This window comes from Myotis daubentonii, chromosome 1 (genome assembly GCF_963259705.1).
Source record: "Myotis daubentonii chromosome 1, mMyoDau2.1, whole genome shotgun sequence".
Classification (NCBI taxonomy): Eukaryota; Metazoa; Chordata; class Mammalia; order Chiroptera; family Vespertilionidae; genus Myotis; species Myotis daubentonii.
Genome location: NC_081840.1, coordinates 60,255,351 through 60,276,313, shown reverse-complemented (window position 1 = coordinate 60,276,313; position 20,963 = coordinate 60,255,351).

The window sequence follows — 20,963 nt, the reverse complement described above, 5'->3', positions numbered from 1 at the left end:
CATAACAGTAGCAACATTACAGTTATGAAGTAGGAACGAAAATAATTTTATGGTTGAGTCACAACATGAAGAACTGCATTTAAAGGGCCAGAAGGTTGAGAACCACTGCTCTAGGGTAAATCCTCGGCTCCCTCTTCGCTGCTCCTCCTTTTCTCTGGTTCTGTTCTGTTCTCTTCTCATTTCGAACCCATTCCGTGGTGGCCACCCCAACCCCCAGTCCACATGCTCTTCTTACAGCTAAGAAGCCAATCTCTCGGTTTCCAAGTCCAAAAATGTCAAGGAAGGAATCTAATTGGACCGATTCCGCTCTTCTCACCAGGCCACAGGTCACTGGCCTGCTGATGGTTGAGCTGCAGTTAGTCAGAGTCCACTCAGGCCCAACGCGACATTGTCAGGCAGCACACTTAGAGCTCTGTGGCTTCCTGGGCCTGCCCCTTCCAGCTGATGGTCAGTCCTTAGACCAGCCGTGGGCAAACTACGGCCCACGGGATCCGGCCCGTTTGAAATGAATAAAACTAAAAAAAAAAAAAAAAAAAGACTGTGCCCTTTTATGTAATGATGTTTACTTTAAATTTATATTAGTTCACACAAACACTCCATCCATGCTTTTGTTCCGGCTCTCCGGTCCAGTTTAAGAATCCATTGTGGCCCTCGAGTCAAAAAGTTTGCCCACCCCTGCCTTAGACAGTGGTTCTCAACCTTCTGGCCCTTTAAATACAGTTCCTCATGTTGTGACCCAACCATAAAATTATTTTTGTTGCTACTTCATAACTGTAATGTTGCTACTGTTATGAATCATAATGTAAATATCTGATATGCAGGATGGTCTTAGGCGACCCCTGTGAAAGGGTTGTTCCACTGCCAAAGGGGTCGCGACCCACAGGTTGAGAACTACTGCTTTAGGAGACAGTGGGGACAGAGTTACAGCTCCAAACATAGCAAGCAGTGCACTGGATTTGATAAAAAGACATAAAAATGTTGGGAGGCCGATTTTAAATGAGAAATTTCTAAAAATACAATGAATATATCAGAAAAAGACACTATCCTGTGATATAAATTGTTTTTGGAAATTTCCTCTGGTAAAAATTTGGATACTGGGTTGAACACACACCTTCCTTTAGAAACTTTTCTTTATGTGAAAACTGTTGGAAAATAATTCTGCAGTGACAGCTCCCCAGTTCAAAAACTTACCCGTGGAAGCTCCTAAGACACGGCGTCACAGGTTGCGTCCCTAGCTCACTGCGGAGGGAGAGGCCGAGGGGTCGGGCCCCAGCTGAGCCAGCTTACCCGTCCTTGGGGTCTGATGGGAAACAAGCCCTCAGCTGCGTCTCCCGCACACATCCCACACGTAGGCTCCACATGCTTGACACAAACATTAAACGTTACCTGTAATTCTCTTTTCTCAGATTGCACGTGTCAGGTTTCAAAGCATGCCTCAAGTTCTCCCACATCTCTCTAGGGGCGATATAATCCAACCTTGTGAGCTTTTCTGAGTTCTTCCCCTCCTGTCCTAGTTTGCTTAGCTATTGTCTTTCCCTCCTAGTCGCCTCCCCTCTTTTCTCCTCTTCCCCAAGCTCTCACTTGCACCTGGTCATGGTAAAGCGTGTTCTCCAACTCCCCCAACACAGCTTTAGAAGTAACCCTTGAGGATATCTGACGCGGGAGTCCAGCCCCATATATCATCAGAATCCTCACTCTGGGAACACGGGACTACGGCTCAGAAGGCCCAAGCTGACAATGTTGCTGCCACTGGATGTGACAGCTAATTTTCCCTTTTTCTTCTCTTCCTACGTATCTACAACAAGTCCCTCAGGTTGAATAATAAAGATGTTCTACTCGGCTTCTTCTCTTTTATTTCTATTTTCTCAAAGCCTGCTGCTGTAAAGGGGGGATGACAAGGCACAAGGAATTTACTGCTTATTACAACCGTGAAAACCGGGAGTTAAATCCTCATTACTTTTCCCCACTCATTTTCATTAATTAAATCTGAAATGTTACACATTGACGTCCTATTCAGTTTAGTGGGTTCTTTAAGAAACAAGGGTTTAAGGTACCTCCTTCATCGACAATAAAAAATTATTTCACTACATTTTAGTTTATAAAAAAATGTAACTGACCCAAAAGAACAGTGTTTCAACAAACTAGGTGACAAATGTCAGACCAAGAAGGGAATTATTTATTGCTTTCAGCAACTTTTCTTCTTGTTGGCAAGAATCCTTTGAAAGAAATGGGTCAGTTTCATGCTATTATTGAAAATAAATTCCAAGGACGGAGTGAGTTAGTGCTTTAGACTGTTTTTTTACATAGCGAGTGTTTCATGAAAGACACACCCGAACAGCACAAGACCAGAGCTTGGGGACCTCAGTCTGTTCCAGAAAACAGAGTTCCCACAAAATAGCATTACGTGCTGCTATCAGGTTACGGGACTTGCCGCAGTTGCCTAATATAACAGTGAGTTCGGGGCACTGCTGTGGGTACACGGAGTCACCAGGGGGATGACTTAGGCTGAGTGGTTGTAGCAACCCAGGGCACAGCTCACCGACAGGCCAGAGCTCCACCTCAATGTTCAACCCAGGCCAAGGATACCCAGCAGTAAGCTGTCCAAGGCCGTTCCTCCTGTCCGGGGTAATCTTGTCTATCAGCTGCCGCTTCTTTGGTGCCAGGGTCAGGGAAAGGAGAGCATTTAATGACGCTGCTGTTCTTGAGTTCATGCCTCTGATCGCCTTTTCTTCAGAACCACAAAATGATTTCTGACAAGGTCTCTGGTGTTTTTCCCCTATGCAGGGGGGAAAAAAGTGGTTTGTTGACTTTCTATAGCAGGTTCAGGATGGTGATGATGGTGGCTTAGGATTAAATTTAGTTATTTTATCTCAAGTGTCAATCGGTATCCATTCTTGTTCCTAATTCTTGACCCAGTCCTGATCCTGACCTGAAAGGAGCCAGGCTTCCTAGTAGAATTTATTGAGTTCAGTGATTACAGCCAGATGACAGGGTTGAATGCTGATTTCACACATTTATGAAAGTGACAGAATGATTAGAAGACAAGACCCACTTCTCTTCAATGTGGTTGGTGGTGTTTCCAGTTGAACTTAGCTCATGAAGGCTCCCGGGAGTGAAGCCCAGCCTGGATCACTGGAAACTAGGAGAACTCTGGTGTAAGTGTGAGAAAAACCTGGAATTTGATCTATACATTCATTTCTCAGTTCCTGTTCATCCACACCTTCCCTGAAGCGTCCTGCTCAGCACAGAGTTCCTGCCATCACAGCCTTGGTGTGCCCCTCCTCTGACCCCAGGTGACCATGTCCCTGTGGCTTCTAATCCTGTGTCTTAAGCCTGATTATTACTCTAGCTCCAAGCTCCTTCTGAGTCACTTTACTAGTAGGTCATGGTTCACCTCTTTCAGGGGCAACCATGGCTGAAAATTATCCAGATGTCCAAGAGAACTATATGGGCAGGAGCTTAAATAGTCCTATATAATGATGATTAATTTTTTTTCCTGTTTTATTTTGATTTCTTCCATTTATTTTATTTTATGTTTCCCTATCACCACTTAATCCCCTCTATACCCTCTTCCACCTCTCTCCTCCTTACCCCCCACCCCCGCAATTACCACACTGTTAAGTTGCAGAATGTTTTTTCTTCAAATTAAATTGTAGGCAGTTGCTCAATATCTAAAGCAGATGAATGTGGCACTGTGAAGGTGTTCTGCCACAGTGTCCTGTTAACCCTGAGGAATCTCCACAAACTCAAAGGCTCCTCAGGACATGGTTTGGAAACCACTAACATACAGGATTCTGAAAGGGAAGAGGAAGCCAAAACGTTTGCGGCTCATTTCAACAGCTGTTTCACTCAGTAATTATAGCTTTATTCCTATGACCTGCCTCTGAACCCCAGCTCCCTGGATCCTATTCAGAGCAAGGGATGGAGGTGACCTAGAGTAAAGCTAGCTGCCCATCCCCTTACTCAATTTCTTGTCCAAGTTTTTCACCAACTTCCTGCTCTTGTAAATTCCGTGGGCCTCCTGTCAAGCAATCTAGATTCCAGCTCCAGTTCTGCTTCTTTCCAGCTGTGTGTGAAGATCATCTGAATTCCCTAAGACTGGATTTCTTCCTGGGTTGGTAGAAGTAATAATACCTTCTTTAGTTGTGAGAATGAAAATACAGTGGGGCCTTGACTTACGAGTTTAATTCGTTCTGAGACCGAGCTCGTTAAGGAGCTCGTTAACTCAAATTATTCTATCAACTCAATGCAAAAAATCAGCCTAGAGAGACAGCTGGTATCTCAAAAAACTCGTTAGTCCGTTAGCCCGGACACTCCTAAGTCAAGGCCCCACTGTAAAATTAAGTGAATTGCATAAATGAATTGTGTAAACTATGCATTCTGTATACCTTTTAAGTAATTATGAATACATACACTAGTGTGCTAGAGACATGAGACCTATAACCAAAGACGTTTGGTTAGACTGCAATCATCATTTGAAAACCTTTACTGGCTCTGGAGGCACACATAAGAGGGTACAAATTTAGGAAGAAAATTATCTGCTTTTTTTTTTTTTCAGCGTCCTCCCAGTGCTATGGATGTAGAGTTGGCCTTTAACCTATGGTCATGAATCTCAGCTTGTGCCAGAAGGAACTTTAAGGGAGATGGACATCTCCAATGGTAATGTGCCAAAGAGCAGAAGATAGTCACCGAGCGCAGGTCACTAGAAGCACTGGGCAAACAGTGAATTTCTGAACAACCAGTTCAGCATGTTTAACCAAGCACCTATGTGAGGTTTCAGACAGAGCAAAGCAAGTTTCATCATCCCTCCTGGGTCAACAATGTGGAAGTTGTCATAGAGTCCATGGCTGTTTCAGTGCATTTAAGTAGGAGCTCTTAAGACCCTGGAGAGAAGGATGATGAACACGGGAAGTGACAAAAGGGACACCTGCTAGGACGGTGACTTAAGGTAGATCACTGCCAGAATCACTGATATGTTATTCGAGTATTCAAAGAAAACAAAAGAATTGAGAGATTACTTGGTGCAGAAGTCAGAAACCATGGCCTCTATGCTGCCTCTGACCTTTCTCAAGATTATAGCAGACACCAACAATCAAGATGCTCTTTGATTATCCTTATCTATAAAATGGGATAACAATGAGATAATCCATGTAAATCACTTAGAACAGTGACTTTCACAGAATACTCAAAAAATGCCTATTTTCCCACTGAGCCCTATTAGCACTTTCTCACTTAGCCATGATACAGACTCAGAATTTTTTTCACCACAGCATTACAGGGAAATATTTCCAAGATGTGAGAAGAAATTCATGAACCATTTCTGATCTAATTCAACCCCACTCCCATTCTTGCTCACCATCTTTCTGGGACTGAGGAGACTGAAACGGAGGGAGGAGAGGCTGCCTGCCCTGAACTGTATTGCCTCTGAAGACTCATCACCACAGGGAACAGTGGTCATAATATCTGCTTCTGCGCAGTTATGGATGCTATTTCACCACCCTTTTATATAGTCACTCAATGGCAGAGATAATGCCTCCTAAGATTTTGCTAAACTTACTCCTAATGCTAACATCACTGACCACTTAGTCAAATTACTGTGAGGTGAGGTGAAGGGAGGCTCTGGTTCCACAAAGAGCAACATCAAGGAAAGGCAACCAGAGGGATTTGGAGGTGAAGAAAAGCAGAAAGACTCAACAGACCGTGTGAGTAGTCAATGACAAGATGGAATCTGGAAAGCTGAGCAGTGACCATTATAACATTAATCATATAAAATTGGCAACAATAGCTGGCTCTGTCCTTAATATTGTTCACTTCTTAATTTGCTAAGCTTCTTGATGATTCCAAGTAGTGGTACAGCCCTGGGACCTCAGCACGTCTCCTGCATGAGAGATCATGAGTCACTGCTCAGAGGTTCCCTGTGTGAGGCTACCTGGACTTGGGCCATCCTTTCTTCTCTCCCAACCTCTCTCCTCTTCCCAACCACTAACCCCCAGATGGGTAGTTAATTCCTTTTGCTGGATCTCCTCCCTGCCTGTCTCCACTCCTGTGATTGCTTCATCTTCCCCAGGCTGCCATTATCAGCCTGGACTCGCCCTTTGAGCATCTCCTCCCCTCCCCACCCAAGCAGGTCTTTCTACTCATGAGCCTCTTTCTTCCTCGCAGTCCCACTTCCCTCCTCCTAATCCCTTTCTTTCCATTCTCTTTGTTCATTTCCTGAATTCCACCCTTCCTTCTTCATCCCAGTTTTCATCTTTTATATTTATTCCTCTAGCTACTTTTCTCTTTTTCAATACCACAACGCTGAGATTTACACCCAAAGGAAAGTGTTTTTTTCCCTATTGAGCGAATCTTCTCAGGGGTTGGCATTTCTCTTCATGGTCTACGTTCAAACGACTCATTCTCTCATCCACTGTTAGCCTTTCTTCAATATCATGTGGCTATGAAGTCCAATCTATTTTTTTCTCTGATTGACTGGAAGGGGCCAGGAGGATGGAAGGGAAAAGAGCACGTGAATTTAGGAAGTGCTCTACTGGATGATCTCTGTCATCCCCAATAGCTTTGCAGTTCCGGAAGCTGCGTTTTGCATCATCATTTGAGGGCACAGCTCTCTGTAGTATTTCTAAGAATATCCTCATTCCTTTACACCAGAAAACCTGGTTGGGAGTAGGGAGAGACTGGTTTCCCTAACAAAAATGCCAGGCAAATTACTTTTTGTTTATTAAATGGAAGGAGGTAAAGGGATAGGAATCAAAGGGATTGGAATAGCCTCACCCCCAGCCACACTTCTCCTATTTTTCCTGTCAATCTGCAAAACGAGGAGTTGGAAGCTGAACCATGGGAGTTGGACCAGCTTAATCTGGTTTTCAAAACTGAGTCACATTGGGCCTCTTGGTGGCATACTGCTCTTACCAGGGAGGGCCCTTCAAAATTTCTGAAGTGGCAGTTAGTTTTCTCTTTCTTATCAGCTTGACTTCATAGGTCTCCCTGGCTGCGGCACAGAGCTGGGCTAATTGTCATGGTTCATATTTCAAGGACCTGTGCCCATGGACACGAAGGGGGACCGCAGCCTCCCCTGGGTATTTCAGGCCTCTCCCGGGCCACCTTACATGTGCTCACACTTAGTTCTAATGGTAGTCCATTCCAGTCCCCTCACAGGTAGTATTTGCCACTAAAATGGGTACCTTGCCACATTCCCAGTCCCTGTGAGAATCCCTCCATGAGCACCGTTCCCTCTGCTCTGTGGCGTGCTGTTTCCCGGGCCCCCAAAGCTAGAACCTGAAGGTGCTGATATGACAGCAGGCTCCTCGGGGTCCCGGCTGCACTGGGGCGCTCTGTGTTCCCTGAAGCTAAGCAGAAGACTCTGGTATGTATCCAGTCTGTCATCCAGGCTGGAGCCTCTCCGTTTGTGCATGGCCTGCTCTGTGGGGCACAGAGGAACAGAAGTACTCCAGCTTCTCAATCCCTTTGCCCGCCCCAAGTCACCCTCACACAAACAGTGCTCTGCTGAGCCCTCGCTCCCTCTCACCGCATCCTCCTTCTGAAAACCAGCATGTTTATGGCCTTGATGGTGGTCATGGTTTCATGGGTGTATATTTACCCCCAAACTCATTGTACTTTAAATATGTACAGCTTGTACATGTCACTCATATGTCAATAAATTGATTTTAAAAATATTAGCCCAATTAACTAACAGTTAGGCCACAGCTGCTTTCCTTCTGAATCTTATATAATAAAAGGGTAATATGCAAATCAACCAAACTGTGGTGCACGACCTGTTGTTATGATGTGCACTGACCACCAGGGGGCACACAGTCAACACAGGAGCTGCCCTGTGGTGGTCAGTGCACTCTCAGAGCGGGCCTAAGCTGTCAGTTGGACATTCCCCGAGGGCTCCCAGACTGCAAGAGGGCACAGGTCAGGCTGAGGGGCCCCTCCCCCCTGAGAGTATGAATTTTGTGCACCAGGCCTCTAACATTGTTATAATTCTCTCTGAATAGTGACATAAGTGTGTTATTTAAATTTGTAAAAGTAGCTAATAGAACTGAAAGAATTAATATAACTATTATGTTATACTAATAGGAGAATAGCCCTATTGTTATAATCCTGTACGATAAGGAGAATAAGGGGGAGGGAAAACACATTCCTCCTGTATACAGTGGGGCCTTGACTTACGAGTTTAATTCGTTCCGAGACCGAGCTCATTAGGAGCTCGTTAAGGAGCTCGTTAACTCAAATTACTCTGTCAACTCAATGCAAAAAATCGGCTGAGAGACAGCTGGTATCTCAAAAAACTTGTTAGTCGGGACACTCGTAAGTCAAGGCCCCACTGTATTCCTCTCTTCCTCCCGGGCCCCTCTCACACTCCCAGGGACACCTCTCTTTCTCTGGCCCTCACCAGCTTAATCTGGTTTTCAAAATTGGCTCCTTTTCCTTGCTTCCCTTCTTCTCTCCCATCCCAATCAAAATGCTCAATCGAGTGTTTGCTGGAAACACCTGTGCATTCTAAGACACCACAGTGGTTTTGAGGTTGGTCACCACCCTTAGGCCCACAGGCCGAAAAGAGCTTGTTAGATGAAGCAGGCATCTGTGATCTTGGAGAGATCCGTTTCCATGAATGGTCAGGGGCAGAAGTCAGAATTATGAGGAGAGGAGGGTGTTTTTTTTTTTAATTGCACCTTTTCATTTGTGATGAAACTTTGGGGAAATATGCTTATGAAAGTGTACGCATAACTCTGTCTATGAAAATAGTTTTGAGGCTGAGTATGAGGTTGGGGATTTTGAATCTTGAATTCAAACAAACTATCCAGTAAGTGTGAGGTCAAAATCAAGATCTTTACAGACAAGCAAGGGCACCCTTGCTTGACACTATTTAAGAATGCATTTTAGGTGGAAAAATGAAAAAGAAAGCCAAGGAAAGGAGACATGGGATTTGGGAAACAGAGGCCTCACCCCACGAGTGCAGTAAAATAGGGTCTTGGATGTCCACTGTGAAACCAGAGGATGAACAGCTTGCAGTCAACGGCATGACTGAGGGATAAAAAAAGAAGAAGAAAAAAAACTGTAAGAAGTCATAAAAGCACATTATTCTTTTGCCAATAAAAAAGGCAAAGGCCATTAAAAATTCCAGAAAAAAATCTACATAAGAAAGTCTTGCCCAAACATGATGAGAATAATACAAAGTTATGATTTTAAGCAACTGATAATGTGTAAGGAAAGAGAATCCTTTTGGCTTTGAATGCTAAAAGAATTTCCCCCTACACAGCCCAGATGACTTGTTGAGGAGAAAACGCATGCCTAGTACGCCACTTAGTTCAGCGTGGCATGATACCCACTCATGTATGCTGTGTATTCATGTTTGTCTTTTAAAATTAAGCAATAGACAAAGCACAGGCGCCTGGCACCAGAGGCATAAATAAATGCTAACCGCTTTGGTAATGCAAAGATTGCATCTATAGTTGTAGCTTATTCTAAGGGAAAAGCATTGAAATGTTGACTAAAGGATAAAATAGTGATAAAAATGTGGTATATAATGTCACAAAGGATGCCAGTGGGAGAACTGAAAAGAGCAATAGAATTATTAAAGATCAGGAGGGTAAAGCAGAGGGAAGCTGAAAGATAATATAAAAGAGCTAAATTGTCATTGTCAGAGTAAATTGGTATCATTTAGAGTTGATAGATCAAGAAATAGCAATGTATACTTATTACCCAGGATGATGGCTGTTGGAGTGGTTGCCTCCAGGACATGGCATAGGGTAGGGGTTAGGTTGGGAAAAGTGTAGAGAAAGATTGCTTTATTTATTTTTTTAAAATATATTTTTATTGATTTCAGAGAGGAAGGGAGACGGAGAGAGAGATAGAAACACCAATGATCAGAGAGAATCATTGATTGGCTGCCTCCTGCATGCCTCATGCTGGGGATTGAGCTTGCAACCCGGCCATGTGCCCCTGGCTGGAATCGAACCTGGGACCCCTCAGTCCACAGGCTGACGCTGTATCCACTGAGCCAAACCAGCTAGGGTGAGAAAGATTGCTTTAAAACACTTCTCTATTTAAAAGAAACAAACAAAACAAAACATTCTTATTCTTATTTTAATTAAACATGAAATTATTCCACTTTATGTATTTGTGCCTATTCAGGACAGAGAACTCAGCAGCCACCAGCGATTAACAGTTTTGTGTACATCTACCACATACTGCACGTTCATTTTTTCTCTTTTGCCACCATTTCTCTCATAATGAAATGGCTGAGGTAGTGACTGTTGGCACTAGAATTTCATTCCTTAGAAAATAAGCATGAGCATTTCCAAGCTGGGATGCTCTGACCAGCTAGCAGCACAATGCATTTACTGTGCCCAGTGCGTCCAGAGTTGGACACGAGGACCGGGAGGCATCCTCCCAAAGCCCACAGGCCTCCGTTTTGTTTACTTGGGTGATGACAATGAGGATGTTGTTTTAACAGGTGGCCTCCTTGCTGAAATGTGGAAGGAAAACTGTAAGTAGCAATTGCAACAGTCCCCCATGTTTTCCTGTGCCACAGCCTTGCGGCAGCTCCGTCCACCTGGAGGAGGATACAGGAGCCAGTGGTGACAGCTTCCCTCTTCTCACTCCCAGGGGCCCACTTGGAAGGGCGTGAGGTGAGACTCTCACCCTGGCTAGTGAGTGCCTGCCTCAGTTCAGGTGCCTAGAAACCACCAAGGAGCATCAGAGAGCCTGGCACCCTCCCAGGCTGCTGAAGTTCATATAGGACCACAATGGGTGACATCCCCCCGTTGGTATGACCACAACCCATGTGCCACCTAGTCCATTCAGTCGATGCAGTAAAGTGAACTGTGGGCATAGACACAGCCTTTGGAAGCCAAAGGATGGGAAGAGGGCAGACAGGCCCTTCCCAAAACTCTGAAATAACGATTTAGTCATTAATACCTTGTAGCTCTACACTGTTAACATTGCTTCCACAAGTTCTTAACTTCCCTTAAAGGAATCATTTCTCTACTGAGCTCAATATTTCACAAACCACAGAATGAGAAATGCAGGGTTAAGTAAACTGATTTTATATCCTTTCAAGCCAACACAAACTTCTGGGTCACCTCTTGTTGACGTACACCTGTTGACCAAAGAACTTCTAACACCGTAGACTGCATTTTCTAACAAACGATGTCAGGTCTTGATAGTTAAACCCATTCTTAGAGGAGAGGAGAAATGAGAAGCAACATATTTAAAAGGCTGGATCAAAACAAATTGAGGAAAACAACTACAGAGTCATAGACACAAGTAGGAATCCAGTTTCTGAAAATTAAATAGAACTGGAGCAAAAAAAAAAAAAAATAGTATGTGATTGTGGACCTCCTAGGGGCAGGGGGAAATGTCATCCAACTCCTGCCGATCCAGGGGCCACTGGGAGAAAAGCAGCTGGGGCAGGAGCGTGGGCAGAGAGCAGGACATGTGTGCACAGCGAGGGGGGTGAGGGGCAGCCCTGCTCCTCCTCAGCCAGGGGGCAGCCTGGCCATGACACTGGAGTCCTCCCAATTTAGTTTGCAAGTGTAATTTATGTTTCCCTGGAGAATGCACTCTAGGACACTCTATGATGTATTTAGACTCCAGAAAAGACCACCCCCACCCCCCAGCATTTCTGGGAAATGTCTTGAATGGCTCCCACTAAGTGACAAGATTCTCTCCTTGTCATTGACTACATGTCAGGGCCTGTCCTCCAGCCGTGTCCCATCACCACGGAGCCTGTGGTGCCCCTGCACCCCCAGGATCTCCATGTCTCAGGTTATGAGCTTTGTTATTGAAACCCACAGAGGCTGCTTTCTCTGCCACCACCAGTGTGGGAGCTGGCCTTGTGTCTTAATCCTTTTGGCTGCAATAACATAATACCATAGACTGGGTGGTTTACAAGCAACAAACATTTATTTCTCACAGCTCTGGAGGCTGGGAAGTTCAGGATCAAGGCACTGGCAGATTCATTGTCTGGTGGGGGCCAGCTGCCTAGTCCTAGATGTCCATTGGTTTGCTGTGTCCTCACATGGCCAAAGGGGCAAGGCAGCTCTCTGAGGTCTCCTTTATAAAGTCACTAATCCATTCATGAGGGCGCTGTTCTCATGACCCAATTACCCCAAATGTCCACCTCCACATACCATCACATTGGGGATTAGGTTTCCACACATGAATTTGGGTGGGGAGGGACACAAACATTCAGCTACAGGATCTTGCATGTGACTACTTCCCCTTGTCATTCTGTGGCTGCACTGTGATAAGATTCACTGTCCCAGACTTGCCCCCTTACAGTGCTGTCTGCTGTTCCAAGCATTTCATAGGTGCTTTATGTTTAGATTCCCCTGGTCTCTGTTGACTAAGGCAGAGCTGTGTGCATGACTCTGTCCTCTTTTCTCACGGTTCTTTCCTGGAAGACTCCTCCTGCCAGGCTTCCATCCAGCAGCAAACCTGACTTAGGTTCCAATGAAAACCACCTTGCTGATTGTGTTAATTATGGGCTGGTGTGCGCCCAGAACAGTACCTGGTTCTGTGGCAGGAAATTAGTGGGTTACCTTGCTATTGGCCTTGAGAAGCTTCAATACATTGGGAAAATAAGATATGCACATAAAATAGCTAAGTAAAAAAGCCAAGCAAGATAGGAGTAAATGCTCAATGAGCAATATAGAAATTAGAAGAATAAAAGATTATGAATTGTCATATTATGTATTATGTCATACTAGAGGCCCGGTGCACGGATTTGTGCACCAGTGGGTTCCCTCAGCCTGGCCTCTGGAGATCTGGCAAAAACTGACTCTCCAACATCCCCAAGGGGTCCTGAATTGTGAGAGGGTGGTTCTCAGGTGATGCACCCCAGAATAGGGCTCCCTCTTCTTTGGTTCTGGGTGCGTCACCCAAGAACCACAGCTGCCAAGTTACTGCAGCTCAGCAGCTCCTGCATTGCGTATCTGCCCCCTGGTGGTCATTGCATGTCCTAGCTACTGGTCGGATGGTCGAACGGTCAGATGGTCACTTAGGCATATATATATATATATATATATATATATATATATATATATATATATATAATGTTGGGAAAGCTTATAGAGAAAACACGTGAGCTTGATCCTAACTAATGTTGCATTAGTCAGATGTCCTAGTTGTAAGTGACAAAAACCCAGTTAAAATTCCCTTAAAGAAGGAACTGCACATCCAGAGATCACCTATTTCTGGGCATAGCTAGATACAGTCATCAGAATTTAGTCTTCACTTTTGTTTTATGTTTAGAGGGAAGCAAACTAGTGAAGGTTTTCATTTACATGACCCAGGCAGTGTGTTAGTACATTTTCCTTGTGGACAGGATAGTGAATAACAATGACTATGATTTATTGAGCCTTTTCTAGGTGTCAGGCACATTCATTTTATAGATGAAGACACTGAGCTAGCAAGTGGCAGGATTGATAGTGAAACCTGATACTATAGTTGTCTAACTCCTGAGTCCATGCCCATAACAATTGTGTTCTTTTGAGCAAATTCACTGTTGTGTCTTGTCTGTCTATAGAGTCTCACAATGCCAGGAATGACCATCTGAGAGCTATATATCCACTGATTGGACCCCTGATTGCCCTACCCTGTTCTGAGACTCTCCAAACAGATAGCTCAGAGAGCCTCTGCGGTACGTGAACTGGTCAATAAAAACCTGGATTGCTGTTGTACCCCATCTTCCTCCATCAGGCACCAGAAGTAGCACATCCCACGTAGCAACAGCCCAGTGACAGCACCAGTGGAATGCAGAAAGGGCGGCATTGTTCCTTCGCTGTGAATGGATGGAGACTAATGTGCGTTGCACCATGGTAACTACCTACCACCCACTTTCTTGGATTCTCTGAATGTCAGTGTCCAGGGATAAAAGACCCTGTGATACAAAGCCGATGACATGTTGAGCTCAGAATGGAAGTGATATGGTCTTGAATTGGAGGAATAATGGGAAAATGAACCTATCTAACATGGTTCTTATAGTGCCCCACAAAGTAGGTTCTTATACCTGTAAGACAGTATTTCTCATTGTTCCTCCTCCTTTACTACTACTCTAACTACTATTCTTCTCCTACTGTCACTACTGCTTCTGTTGCTACTAATAATGTTGCTACTGCTACTACTAGTCTACAATACTGTAATACAAGAAATTATGATATGATATGATATGATATGATATGATATGATATGACCTAGTTCTTCCCAGCCAGGCTATCTTCGTTTGTTTTTGTCTTCATGTGTATCCTCGAATGGTGAGAGATGACTGAGGCAGCTCTCAGCATTATATTCTCACTCATACATATTTACAGCTGCAGGAGAGAACTCTCCTTCCCCATGTTCCTTTGTAAGAGTGAGAAAAAATTTCCCAGAAATTTCTCTTCAGTCTTCATCTTTATATCGTAGTGGCCAGAATTGGATTACATGACCCTTCCCAAACCAAGGACTGGCAAAGGAAAATATAATTCAGATAACTGGTCCTGGGGATGGAACCTATACTTCCTAAAGCTCATTTATTGCTGATACCTGAACAAAGACAAGATTTGGTTAACATGAAAGAAACTGGGGATTGACCATCGAGTGCACAGCCAGCAGTGTCAGCCCCAGTGATATTGCTGGAGCTGTCTCTCCATGCAAGCAAGCTGATTTCAGCCTAAATTTTTCTTAAGTCTATGCTTCAGACACCTTGCAAATAGTAGTTGAATGTTATGTATCATTAGATTCCTACCAGAGTGCTCAAAACGGAATGATTTTGTAGTTGAATAAAGTGAGGTAATTATGTTTTCCCATTGTTATGTCTTGTTTTAATTAGAGGAACTGAGATTTCATTGAGCTAACAAAAACAAGATCTCCAGCAGTTACAGGTCCCCCAGTGATTGTTTTTTTACCTCTACACTGTGGCTGGAACTATCTTCATTACTTCATTAGGGTTAAATATTACTATGAGAATAGAAGATGGGGAGCTAAGAAAAGTATGTCATTACAAGTGTCTCCTTTCCAGTCTTCAAATGCAGGGGATGGAGGGAAAGAGGGGGGAAAGTAGGTTCTCAGTTGTGAGTACACAAAACAGTTTATCCCTAGCCAGTGTGACTCAGTGATTAGAGCATTGCCCGTGAACTCTTGAAGGGGCGTGGGTTTGATTCCTGGTCAAAGGCACATACCTGGGTTGCAGGTTTGATTCCTAACACAGTCAGGTGTGTGCAGGAGGCAACAAATCGATGTGTCTCTCTCACATCCATGTTTCTCTCTCCCCCTCTTTCTCCCTTCTTCTCTCTCTAAAAATCAATGGAAGAAATATCCTTGAGTAAAGATTTAAAAAACTATTTTAAAAATATTAAAAAACAGTTTATTCTTGTATTATTCTTCATTAATTTTTGTATTATTTTTCATATTTATTAAATTTTGTAAACTTACTTTTGCCTCACCCTGTATATTCTTATCAGCATTTTAAGTATAAAGGAGGTAGTGGGAAGAGTGAATATGTAACTTTGATGGAACAAAATCCACCCCCCCCCCAAAAAGTTTTAATTCAACTGGCCATTGAACTAAAATGATTAAAACTAATTATCATGAGAAAAAAAGCACACATAAGTTCCTAACTCACACTCCAAAACCAATTATTAAAATAAAAAAGTGGTGTAAGGGGATGTGTGGAGTGGTAAATCTAATTCTACTTAAACGAAAGACATAAATTAAGTCAGAAAGTTTAGTCTCTATTGCAATAACAAGCCACCCCAAAATCTTGTCATAATGCAACAAAAGTTTATGTTTCCCTCAAGCAAATTGTGCTGTATGTCCAGGCGATCTGCCAGGGCATCTGTCCTCTATGTGTTGGTTCAGCATCACAGCTTGATTCAATCCATGACACTTCCTAATCAACACATGTGTTGACAATTGCTGTAATGGGGGAAAAATGGGCTGGAAAGCTGAGAATGAGTACTTAAATGTCTCAACCCTGAATTGACATATGAGACCTTTGACCATTGGCCAAAACTGGTCACATAACCACAACCAACTTGAAGGGGTGGGGACATGTACACCTCCCGTGTGCTTGGGGAGTAGAGCAGAATTGGTCATTGGTGACCAGAAGCATCATTGATTTGCCTAACACACAAATTTTAGTGAATTAAATTAATTGTAAATACCCAAATGCATTCGGCTGTTAGAAACATGTAAATATGAGGCAATATTAACGGAAGTAAAATCTCAGAATGATAAAGCTATTAGTGATTCTACTTTCCTTCCCTGGACAGAATATTCTTTGAGTGCTGTGAGCATACTTCAGGGGGGTATAGTTAAAGCAAGGGACCGTACTTTAAGATCTCTTCAAAGGAAAAGAGCCAAATGAAGAATGATGAAGAACTCTTTATGTTTAGATTGGAGAAGCCTGAGGACAAAATAGCCATTTATTCTCAAATCTATGAATATTTGACTTGCTTTAAGGAGCTGTGAGTGGTAATTTACAGGGAGAAAGATTTCTTTAGCAGTTAAAGCTATATGGATTGCCCCCAAGTGAGGGGAGTTCCTTCTCAAGGATGAGGTCTGAGCATGGGCTGAACTACCTCTTCAGCACAAAGGTTGGGGAAAAGGGGGAATTTAAGCCTCATGTGACTCATTGGACGCGATGACCCTTAAAGATGCTTTCAGCCCCACGTTTGATAACTGGATAGTTCCCAAGTTGCCCATAACTCCCATCTGAGTCATTGCCCCAGGACCTCCAGAACCATTGCCCTTGCTTGGCCTTCCTCCCAGGGCCCTGGAGCCATCCATTCCGGAGACCTGGCTACACAAATAAGAAACAGATGACTTACTAGCATATCCCAGAGGTGAAGAGCAGCGGGTGTGGCTCTGAGCCCCGGCTTGCTGTACTTTATCCAGAACTGTGTTCACACGGCGGCTCCAAGTCATTCCAGAGCTAACTGTGGAAATACACGAGAAGTCACACACCCCATTGTCTTCCTGTAGTGAATCTAGGCTGAACTAATGCAAACCAAATTTGATTTACCCCCACCCCACCCCCATCCCCCAGAAAAAGTCAAGAAATTCTTGTGAGGCAGAGCCTTTTTATGTCATTTTATCCTTGAGTGAATTTCTTTTCAGCTGAGTTGGATATTCTATCAAATAGGAATTAGAACATTGCCAATTCCTTATGTGCATCTTAGCCAGGGTGTGTGCAAGGCCAATCCAGAGCTGCCCTGCTTAACTACTAGGGGTTAACTGCATTCTTCACTCAGTAACCATTTTCTGACATCCGCCTGCTCTCTCTCTCTCTCTCTCTCTCTCTCTCTCTCTCTCTCTCTCTCTCTGTCTCTCTCATTTTTTCTTCTTTTTTTCAATTCATGAATTGCACTTTCTTGGTTACTATGGCTGCACATTGTTGATACTGGATTCATAGTCAGGTTTTTATTCCTTTTTGTCATTTTTTCCCATGAACTAATAAGCCACAGTGGAGTTAAAAGTGTGAGTAAATGTGAACCCTACACAAAGCATTTTTATATTCTATTGCCATCCCCTTCTTGCCCTTAATCATTTAGAGTTGTTAACATAAGAAAATGAAAATGCTCAGCCTCCTCCTCTGCCCCCCTCCTCTTCCTTCTCATTTGCCAAGCTTCAGAGGGGAGGGACCGTCAACCATTTCCCATCAGGACTGTTTGCAGAGTAACACATGTCCTCAATTACTGGGATGAGAAACTGAAGACACCTTTTGGGTTGGTGATGGATGACTGGCTGGCCCCTGATTTTTGTTGGATATGCACCATGGATGCCACGGTGGGAATGGTTTAGCAGAGTAACATTTTTCTCTCCTCTGATTCAGGCGGCTTTTGTTCTGGGCCATAGACCCAGTGAGTGTGGGCCCAGTCTCAGTTGGTGTGTGAGCCATTCCACAGGAGAATCCAAGTTCACAGCTCATCTCATGAGGAAAAGATCTCAAACTGAATCAAAAGGAGAAGTGCATAAAGAGTATCCCTTTATATGGCAAGAGAGTAGGTTCTTAGGCAGTGGTTCTCAACCTTCCTAATGCCGCGACCTTTTAACACAGTTCCTTATGTTGTGGTGACCCCCAACCATAAAATTATTTTCGTTGCTACTTCATAACTGTAATTTTGCTACTGTTCTGAATCGTAATGTAAATATCTGATATGCAGGATGTATTTTCATTGTTACAAATTGAACATAATTAAAGCATAGTGATTAATCACAAAAACAATATGTAATTATATATGTGTTTTCCGATGGTCTTAGGTGACCCCTGTGAAAGGGTCGTTCGACCCCCAAAGGGGTCGCGACCCACAGGTTGAGAACCTCTGGCAGTGGTTCTCAACCTTCCTAATGCCGCAACCCTTTAATACAGTTCCTCATGTTGTGGTGACCCCCAACCATAAAATTATTTTCGTTGCTACTTCATAACTGTAATTTTGCTACTGTTCTGAATCGTAATGTAAATATCTGATATGCAGGATGTATTTTCATTGTTCGCGACTCACAGGTTGAGAACTGCTGCTAGAGTAAGGCTGCCTGGGTATGAAATTTGCATTTGTTACTTTCCAGTTGCCTGGCTTCTTTCCAAACCATGTAACATCTCTCAGACTCCCATTTTTCATCTGGGGAAAAGATATATAAAAAAAATAGTCCTGTCTCATGGAACTGTCATGGAGAAGGACTTAGCTCACTGTATGGCACTAAGGGCTCAATAAGAGTTAGCAATTGTACTAGTCAAGAACCTTTTGGTAGCAATGGGCCAAAAAACAGCTCAAAACAACTTAAGTACAGAAAAGCATTTATTGATTCATATAAGACATAGATGTTCCAGGGGCTCAAGCAGTATCAATAAGGCTCATTCTCCCGCTCCTTCTCTTGATTCTGCTGTTGTGCTAACCAGTCTCTCAGATGGCTCCCAGTGATTCCTGCCTTCTGGTCATATATCCTTGTATCTTTCTCTCTCACACTGTACTGGAGTTGGTTTGTGTGACCAGTAAAATATGGCAGAAGAGATAGTAAGTTGGTTCTAAGTTTAGGTTATAGGAGACACTGTGGCTTCCCTCTTAGTCTCTCTCTCTCTCTCTCTCTCTCTCTCGCTCTCTCGCTCTCTCTCTCTCTCTCTCTCTCTCTCTCAGCTCCCACCCCCACCCTGCCTTCCTCCCATCACTCACTCCGGGGGAATCCAGCTACTATGAGGGGACAGCACTAGGGAGATGCCCACACTGTAATGAATTGAAGTCTCCAGACAATAGCCGCATGAGTGCACCATTTTGGAAGTGAAGCCTCCAGCCCTCGTCCAGCCTTCAGACGACTGCAGCCCCCGATGACAACCTGAGTGCAACCTCATGAGAGATCCTGACCCAACACTACCCGTCTATGCCACCCCTAGATGGCCAGCCCTCAGACATTGGTGTGAAGTGATACTTGTGTTAAGCTGCTAAGGTTGGGGGCAGTTTTTTTATGTGGCAATGGAGTCATAATGTAACTGTCACTTTGATAGCTTCACTTGTAGGAGCTCTTCCCACAATGCAGTAGCCCTGTTCACTGCACAGGTGGATCCTCGTGAGAGCTCTTGATGTCTCTTGGAGCCTCTGTCAGGACCATCTCAGTCATCGAGATGCTTTCATCCTGCTGCACTCCACAGGGCCTCAGTGGTTCCGAGGCTGGAGTGTAACACACCCTTCTCCCTGGAGAATGGCCGCCTGCTTGACAGAGACCATTGCAGTGTTACAGCGAAACATCGAGGATGACCTGTCCCAGGGTGACTTTCTGCATTTCCCAGGCACAAAACTGGGGGCAGCTTTTCTTGTTAAAGATGTGTTCAGGTTAGGCTTCACTGGACATTTGGTTAGACATCTTGCTAGGTTCTCAGGGTATCAGAGCCTTCAGTAGACTCTCAGATGAAGCCAGTTTTTCAGCCCCAACAAGATCGATTTAATTAGAGAAGTGGAGAGAGAGGCAGTTCCCCAAAGAGAGGGAGGGCATTGCTATCCCAGAAAAAGAGAGAGCTGCTGGGCAGACAGATGAAAGGTGACCAATACGTTTAAAAGTGTGTCTGTGATTGGTTGGTTCTGAGCTTGTGAGACAGGGGGAAAAAATCATCTTTTCAACTCAAGTTGGTCCTGTTTTCACTATAGAAAATTAGCTATTGCCCACCAAGGATGACATTTTTATAGAAAAATTAATTTTGAGCCAAATAAAATTTGAGACAACTACATGGATTCAGAGTTAGGAGGAAGATAGGGAGTTACTAAGCAAATTGGTGTCATTGACTCAAGATCTAAAAACTCTCAAATACCCAGTCTCTACACTGAATTTCATTGGGAATAGAGGGCGTCAGTTCCATTGGTTAAGAATATGTAGGTAATTTACATTGCAGGCAGTGTCATCTCAGAAGTAAGAGGGCATCAAATGAAGCTCCAAGAAATGCCAAAAACTTGGGATGGCCAGAGCTGAAAGGAAAGAACTCACCGCCTCTTCTGTCCTCTTTGCCCTCCCCACTTCCCTTCTTTGAGTAAACAAGTTGCTAAGGATTACGAATGTTTGGCAAAAACATTTCCCTTTGGAGGAAGAGGAAATTAATTTGGGGCTGGGATGAGGGGATTGTGGGACTCGTGAGCATGAAGCCAGGTGTTGATGATTTCCCGGCAAATATGAGAATTTATAATTAAAAACTGGCAGCCGCACTAAACAGCTTGCACCCTGTGGGAAAGCAAGGATGGAAAGGTTGGGTGGGATGAGAAGGCCTGATGTAACCACATTCCTTTGAATGAAAACCCTTTCCTGTAGGTGAATATTGTCCTGGGATACGGTGTTCCATTCCTAATAAATTCCAACAGGCAAAGGCACACACATAGCACCCAGAGAAGGTCTTCAGATGACAGTTGTTCCTGCAAGTCAGGAAATAGAGCTGATTTCAATTCAAGTAGGTCTGTCTGTTCAGCAGGGTTCCCAGGTCCCTGTCATGGGGAAGTTAT